Source organism: Enhydra lutris, unplaced genomic scaffold (genome assembly GCF_002288905.1).
Source record: "Enhydra lutris kenyoni isolate GAN:26980312 unplaced genomic scaffold, ASM228890v2 scaffoldscaffold63, whole genome shotgun sequence".
In the NCBI taxonomy this organism is placed as follows: domain Eukaryota; kingdom Metazoa; phylum Chordata; class Mammalia; order Carnivora; family Mustelidae; genus Enhydra; species Enhydra lutris.
Window position 1 is genome coordinate 26,816 of NW_019154147.1, and position 8,725 is coordinate 35,540.

An 8,725-nucleotide genomic window follows, 5' to 3' on the forward strand; every position below is an offset into this window, starting at 1 on the left:
CAAAAGATTCCACTCCAAAACTGCTAAAACTTGTACAGGAATTCAGTTAAGTGTCAGGATATAAAGTCAATGCACAGAAATCAGTTGCATTTCTTTACACTAACAACAAGACAGAAGAAAGAGAAATTAAGGAGTCAATCCCATTTACAATTGCATCCAAAACCATAAGATACCTAGGAATAAACCTAACCAAAGAGGTAAAGAATCTTTACTCAGAAAACTATAAAGTACTCATGAAAGAAATTGAGGAAGACACAAATAAATGGAAAAATGTTCCATGCTCTTGGATTGGAAGAACAAATATTGTGAAAATGTCTATTCTACCTAAAGCAATCTACACATTTAATGCAATCCCTATCAAAATCCCATCCACTTTTTCCAAAGAAATAGAACAAATAATCCTAAAATTTATATGGAACCAGAAAAGACCTCGAATAGCCAAAGCAATATTGAAAAAGAAAGCCAAAGTCGGTGGCATCACAATTCCGGACTTCAAGCTCTATTACAAAGCTGTCATCATCAAGACAGCATGGTACTGGCACAAAAACAGACACATAGATCAATGGAACAGAATAGAGAGCCCAGAAATAGACCCTCAACTCTATGGTCAACTAATCTTCGACAAAGCAGGAAAGAATGTCCAATGGAAAAAAGACAGCCTCTTCAACAAATGGTGTTGGGAAAATTGGACAGCCACATGCAGAAAAATGAAATTGGATCATTTCCTTACACCACACACGAAAATAGACCTGGAATAACTTTTCATTGAATGATTGAGGCATAAACTTATATGTGTATTGTGAGTTGAAAAAATATATAATCAGCAGAATTTATTTCAGTAATATTTTATTTCAGGAATATCATCTTATTTGATGGGAATACATTCTTTGATTATCCAGATTAGAATGAAAGGTAGAACTTGGAGGGGATGGGGGAGCAGACTTTGGCAGTGACTGTGTTTTAAAGCCTAGAGTTTCTTGGTTGTGATAAATAAAAGGATGGGAAAAGCAAGAGGAAGAGAAAAGGAAAAGCCCTCTGATATAGCCTATGACAAGAAGATTGTGCAGTGTATTATATGAATCCCTCCAAGGGGCATTGATGCATTCTGTACATGTCCGTAGAACACCAAATATCTTGACCTCAGTGGATTTCTTGTTTTATTAACTGTTAAATGGGTAAACTTAACTCTAAGAATTCAGATGTTAACCTACTATAGGTTCTTTCTGAGAATTTCTTCTCTTTAATATCTTTTGGTTTATTTTAATTTTTTTCCCTTTGGCTGTGTCTTTCAACAATTGCAATATGTTGAACCTCAGTATACATTGTAGTTAATTTAACCTGCTAAGGATTCACTCAGATTTTTTTCTTTTAAATATGTGTATGATGTCTTTTGTTCATTTTGGAAAGTTTTCAGCCATTATCTCTTAAATAATTTCTCTACCTAAATTTCCAACTTGTTGGACTCTATTAAGTGTTTCATCTTTGTATTGTATTATTTTATCTTACCCTCTTTTCCAAAATTTTCCTCTGTGCTTTATTCTGAAAGGATTCTTCTGATCTTCCAGTTTACTACTTCTCTATGCAGCTATTCAGTTTAATCTATTCATTGAATTCATCTTTATAGTATTGTTCATTTCTATGAATTGTATTTCATAGTTTTATAAATCTTCTCTATTATTTTTAAGGTTTTTTTTGTTTTTAGTAATCTTTTTTTAGTCTAATGGAATGGTGATCTTTTTTAGTCTGATGGAATGGTAATCTGCTATGGGCCCTTAAAATTCTTGCTAGGCATTTCAAAAAATGAAGTCTCTCAGTGCTCTTTATTTGAGCCATTTCTTGGGCTTGAACCATTTTTTTGTATTTGCAGTGAGCAACCATGGAGAATGAGGGAGCATCTCTTTTTGGACAAAAATCAGACATCCTTTTATTTACTATAAAAGTCGTGCATCTAGTAAGTGCTCAATTAACACAACCCACTGTGTATGCAGGCATTCACTATAGGCACTGTGCCCTGACCTGGATATGGGGAAGCAGTGTGAACAACTTGCTATGTTCTAGTTACCACTTTGCCCTAAATAATATTCAAAATCATTCTGAGTTTATATCAGTTATTTTCCCAAAACTATGGAGCTTCTCTACAATGTTTAAATCTTTCATAGTGAATATTTTTTTCTACTTTTTTCTGAAAATTTAGTTTGTTTTAGAGCTAGTATAGGATGGAGTTAACTGCAATGACATGACTATGAATGCTCTATGTAGACCAGTTAGATTAAAATATTTTGCTATCTCATAGAAAAGGTAAGTAAATGAAAGTTGTACTTATATGTACATACTTTCTAGAGAAGGTGATTTATTTGGAAGTAAAATAAGTTGAATCTGATTATCTATTGGAACACAGTAAGATAAAGTCATTTTAAAGAACCCAATGAAGAGTATTTTTGTACAAATTTATTAAAAGTTCACATTTCTATAATGTATGGGCTCTGATAATGAGTAAATTGTCTTAAGTGAAAAAAACCTAATGAAAGCCCTAGTTATTTATTTATTTTTTTAGATTATTTATTTATTTATTTATTTGACAGATAGAGATCACAAGTAGGCAGAGAGACAGGCAGAGAGAGAGGAGGAAGCAGGCTCCCTGCCAGGCAGAGAGCCCTATGCGGGGCTCGATCCCAAGACCCTGGGACCATGACCTGAGCCGAAGGCAGAGGCTTTAACCCACTGAGCCACCCAGGCGCCCCAGCCCTAGTTATTTTTTACAATTTTAAAATATAATTTTAATATCAATTTTATAATTAATTTAACTCTAAGAAAAGTCATCAGATACATAGAATTTGGAAAAGAAATTGTTTTTAGTCAATTATGTTCACTTTGCTTTTTATGGGAACTTGTCAACCTCACTTTTCTCACTGTAAATTCCTTTATAGCAAGCATAGGTCTTAGCAAACAAATAATAAATGATATTTTTGAAAGAAAATAATTCTGTTCTTGTGGGTAGTCAGAAACAATAAGCTTCACATTACCCCCTGACATAGGTATATATGTCTTTAAAATGAATACACCAGAGTGATTTGCACTGAATATTTTTTATCATTTGATACTTTATCTGATGCTTTACAAGGTCTGAAAGCCTCAAAGCTTTGGTTTGAATGGTGCCAAACATGAAGTAGAAAGCACTAAGTTTGATCGGAAACCCACAAAATCAAAAGATTGCCTAACCAAAAATCCAACATTTTACTGTCTGTAGATTGCAATGGGAATTAAAGTATTGCTGTTTTATTCCTTTCATCCAACATTCTGAAGGACATTTGAGAACTTGACGTATGGCTTTGAGGAAGGGGGTTAACCAGCAAAGAATTTAAACATCCATATATTCCTTCAAAGACGTACCATTGGTACCTCATGTACTTTCATTAAGTGGCGTGTCTAGATTATATGGCCAAAAGAGGAGACTTCTTGCAGTCTATGTTTTTCATTGATGTGGATTTAGCAGAAATTCTTTGATATATCATTCATGTATCCCACAAATTTTTTATTATCTAAAGTGGTAGTTGAAGCTGTGATTAATATAACTCCAAAATTACGATCAAGCATTTAAAATGCCCATACAGGAGATGGAGGTGATATATAAATATACCAAGTCTTTCTTATAAGAGGACAAATTATTTTGAAAATTTGGGATAGAAGAAAGTATTCATTATGTAAACCGTGCAGCTCAGAAATAATTTCACAGTTGTGCCTGGGACAGTGAGCTTATATTTTGACTTATTAAACTCATAGGCCAACACATGTTAATTGTTGAAAAATGGTTTTGGGAATACCTCTTAGGAGCATCTCTAGTAATGCCTTGCAAGTCTGACCAAGATATTAGAACCAGTCTCTAGTATCCATTGACACTCTTTTTTATTTTCTTCATCTTTTTCTTTTTCTGCATTTAGTCAGTTTAAATTGATTTCTTCTCTCCAAAGTTAAAAAAAAAAAATAGTAGGAATAGGGCTGGCAAAAAAACAAAGACATTGTCCTGGGGGAAGAAGTATACAAGACAGAGTCAGACCTAAGGATCCAGACTGTAGCTTTATAAGATGCTATCAGAAATCAGCCAGAATCACATAGGTGCATCCATGTGGTACCAGATATGTCAGTGCCCTAAGTTAATAGTGTGAGTATAATTGGTTGAGGGATATATATTCAAATTGCCAGAAGTTGAATCTCAGTACATAACTAAGTGCCTGTGTCTGATACTTGGAATAGAAATTTTTCAAACTTCCTCACAACTATAGTGAATGTAAAGAAGTCCTTTACTTTTCTCTATTTTGCAACAAAATATTTGCATTGGGTTGCTTGCAGTGTGAATTAATGCTAAGTATTCAATATGAAAAGCAGTGTGACATTCATTTTTAAATTTCATGCTTCATGTCACTTCACCTCTCTCCTTACTAAATTACATTCGGTCACACTTTAACCACACAGGATGATGCAGCAGTGTTATATGTGGAAGAGGGGCAGGTAGGTGGAAAGGTACAGAAGTGTAGTGCAAAAAAATTAAAATTTTGTTTACAACTATCCAGGAAAAAAAATATAAAGCTGTGGTCTACAGGTCAAAATATTTTGAAAGATAATGAGACTGAGTCTTATAAATCTGTATATATTTATATTCACACTGAAGTTTAGTTCATTCATTTTAATTCATTCATGTGCAGTCGTTAAAATATCTATCTTATATATTTTGTTGTGATGATGTTACTTATGAGATTTATATATTAAAAGTTTAGAATTTTTTACGTTATCATTACTTTGTACAATAAAAAAAGTTATATTCTGAAAGATCTGAAAAAGATAGGGAAAACATTCTGCAAGATCTTAAAGAGAAAAGTAGAAGTTAAATGGTAGCTTATACTGAATCCTTAATTAATATTGATTCAATAATTACTCAGTACCTGCTATGAATAAGACACTCCTTAACACCCTACAATGTAAGTATTGTAGTCTTCATTTTATAGATAAGAAAACTGAGTCTCAGAGAGAAGCCTTTGTTTTAAGCCTACACTAGTCGTACATCAAAATCTGGGATTTTTATCCAAACATAACCTGTCTTGGAGTCTCATGCCTTTTACTATATATCCCACATTTTCCCTGCTATAACTCTTTCTTACTTTTAAGAAGCTTACTTTTAAGAAGCTTAATATAAATGGCAGAGATATAAAGAGCTAATAATTAATAATAAAATTAGGATGAAGTAAGAACTAAACAAGATGTGATACTCTTGCTGTACGATGAGAAAATGATTAAAAATATTAATGAGGTCAGATAAGATTTGCTGGAGGAAAATGTTCTTATTTAATCAAAGTTCTTTAACAGAAACAGTAGATATGCAATTAAGTATAGTATACACACAGTTATGTTTTAAGTGTAGACACATAAATAACCACAGACTACATAAAAAGTCTATTTTCTATAAGCATTAGGAGAAGAATCTATAGGCCACATCTGCTTTGACTCAAAATGCAACGTTTGCTACTTCCTACTGCATAGTATTACAAAGCCAGTTTCTTTATCTATAAAGTAGGCTGTATAGTACCTACTTTTTGTTTTTATGAGGCTTAAAAGTGATAATCCATATAAAGCTAGCACAGTGCCTGGAAAATGACTAAAGAATCGCATAAATAGTTACACACCAATCATTTGTGATAGGCATATGGTATGTAGTTTACAAGCAGAGATTGGGAGAAGAGATGAAGAAGATACCCTGGCTGGGTGAATAGTGTTGCAAGTGCATAGAGCTCTTAATAAAGCAATTTGCTTGGGGATAATGGTTGGTATGGCCAGAAGACTAAGTGCAAGGTCATGGGAAGATCATAGGAAGGAACAGGAGATGATACTAAAATTCACTTTAGCTTTTTTGGAGGGTGCATGTTTTTGTGAATAGCTTGCTTATATTATTATTCTCATAAAGCTTTAGTATACATTTAATACCAGTCTCCAAGAAGGCACTGATTGCCCTGACCAAAGCATTTATACCAGAAATTTTGGAACTGACCAAGGAGCTCTGGGCTAGAGAATCAGAGGAAGACAACTTAAATCTCTTTGGGGGTACCAATGATGGTTTACTTGGAAGCCAGCAAGAAAGAAAGAGATAAAAATAAAATTCTCAAGAATGAACAAAAAGGCAGAGTAGACACTAAATCTGGATATGTTAATTAAAATTACTTCTTTATAAGTAATAGAAATCCATTCTGAGTAACCCAAACCAGAAGGGAATCAATAGTAAGCATTTATCAAGACTCAAAAATAACACGAAATCTAGAAAACCCACCTGGATAAAAATCAGTAGTCATGGACACCCAAGATCCAGGTTAAAAAACACAACAATAATTTCCAGTTTTATCTCAGCACAAATGCTAGCTTAGCTCTCTCTGTTTAAGAATGGATTCCAGGGAAAGAGAACAATTTTTTATTTGTGTAAACTGGGTCATTTTCAACACAATGACCAAGTATAGCACCTAGATTAATATTTCAGCCTTCACTCTGATTGCGGTCAAAGACTATGTAATAATTCCCCAATAGGAAATTGTCCTTTGCTGCCAAAAGAAAATAAAATAGATGTTAGGTAACCATTCTCCCCATCCCCAACATACACACACCAGTTGCTTTTTGAAGGAGCCAGAATGAAGAGTCTAGAAAATGTGAGAGAGGATTCCTAATGACTTAAGTGAGACACTGTAGGCAGATCATATTTTGTGAAGAGTTAGTGTTTTTCCTTAAAGGAACATGGAGTAGAAAGCATTCCATATTCCTGACTTGGTGAGTTCATGATGAATAGAGGTTATAGAGGTTTCACTTCAATTATCTTTCTATCTGAGAACTTAGACTTGTGTCTGGATTGTAGCTGGCACTTAAAACTTGGATAAAAGGACGAATTCGTAAATTAATAGCTCTTTTATGTTTTTTTTTTTCCTTCATTTTATATCAATTCCCTAGGATAGATTCCTGGAAATAAAAATTTATAAACACTTTAAAACTCTGGACATGATCACTAACTATTTTAGAATAAAAAATATATTGGGGGCGCCTGGGTGGCTCAGTGGGTTAAGCCGCTGCCTTCGGCTCAGGTCATGATCTCCGAGTCTTGGGATCGAGTCCCGCATCGGGCTCTCTGCTCAGCAGGGAGCCTGCTTCCTCCTGTCTCTCTGCCTGCCTCTCTGCCTGCTTGTGATCTCTCTCTCTGTCAAATAAATAAATAAAATCTTTAAAAATATATATATATATACATATATATATATTGAAGGACTGACTTCTGGCTTCTTATGCCACCCTTGGAAGTCACTCCAGCCCAAACAGTAAGAAACTGGACACATAAATCAACAAATCTTAGATTCATATGAAAAGAGAGGACACAGAGCACACTAATTTCCCCAATACTGGGGAGTCAGACAGTGAATACAGGGAATTGCAGCTTACCAAAGCAAAGACTCATGAGCAGAAATAACCAATAATTAGTACTGGAGTAGGAATAACTGAACTGTGATTGAGGAATTACAAGAGGCTCAGTATGGATAATTCTGAGAGTTAAAAACTCCAGGGGGCCCAGTCAACCCTTCCACCCCCACAATTTTATGAAATTTACCTCCAGAAGCTCGGCTGGTTTCCCACAGTATATATTGGAGAAAAGTCCTCTCTGGCCTCTAGCTGGGGGATGGGTAGAGGAAATATTTTGGTATGTGCCAAAATGCTTTGTTTTTCTTTTCTTTTCTTTTCTTCTCTTTTCTTTTTTTTTTTTTTTAAGATTTTATTTATTTGACAGAGATCACAAGTAGGCAGAGAGGCAGGCAGGGAGAGAGGAAGGGAAGCAGGCTCCCCACTGAGCAGAGAGCCCGACTTGGGGCTCGATTCTGAAGGCAGAGGCTTTAACCCACTGAGCCACCCAGGCGCCCCTGCTTTGTTTTTCTTAACAAGGCCTGCCCTCAAGGAAAACTGGTTAAATCAGAACCTAACCTGCTGGGGAATTATCAGAGTATAATGGAATAGCATGAAGGAAAATACCAACTTTGGCCCACTCTAGCCATCCTATCCAACCTGAGGGGAGGAAAAACAGTACAAAACAAAACACTAAGGTAAAGAAAGACTTGAGCTTATAGTCTGGAGGAACAGGCTCACTGAAAGACTGGAGACCTAATCATAGGACTCCCCCTCATCCCACACCTCAGCATCTAACTAAAGGTCTGTTTATAACATTTCTTTTTTTTTTTTTTTTTAAAGATTTTATTTATTTATTTGACAGAGAGAGATCACAAGTAGATGGAGAGGCAGGCAGAGAGAGAGAGAGAGGGAAGCAGGCACCCTGCTGAGCAGAGAGCCCGACGCGGGACTCGATCCCAGGACCCTGAGATCATGACCCGAGCTGAAGGCAGCAGCTTAATCCACTGAGCCACCCAGGCGCCCCTGTTTATAACATTTCTTTATGTGAATTTTTTACATAATGTCTGGCTATCAAGAAAAAAAAAATTACGAGGCATATCAAAAGGCAAAAGAACACAATTTGAAGAGATAGGGTAAGCATCAAGATCATATATAGTAGGGATGTTCAAGTTCTCAGACCAAGAGTCTAAAACAACCATGATTAGATTAATATTTTAAGGAATCTAATGAATAAAGTAGACAGCATGCAAGAACAGATGGACAGGGAAACAGAGAGAAATCCTAAGAAAGAATAAAAGAAGAAAATTCT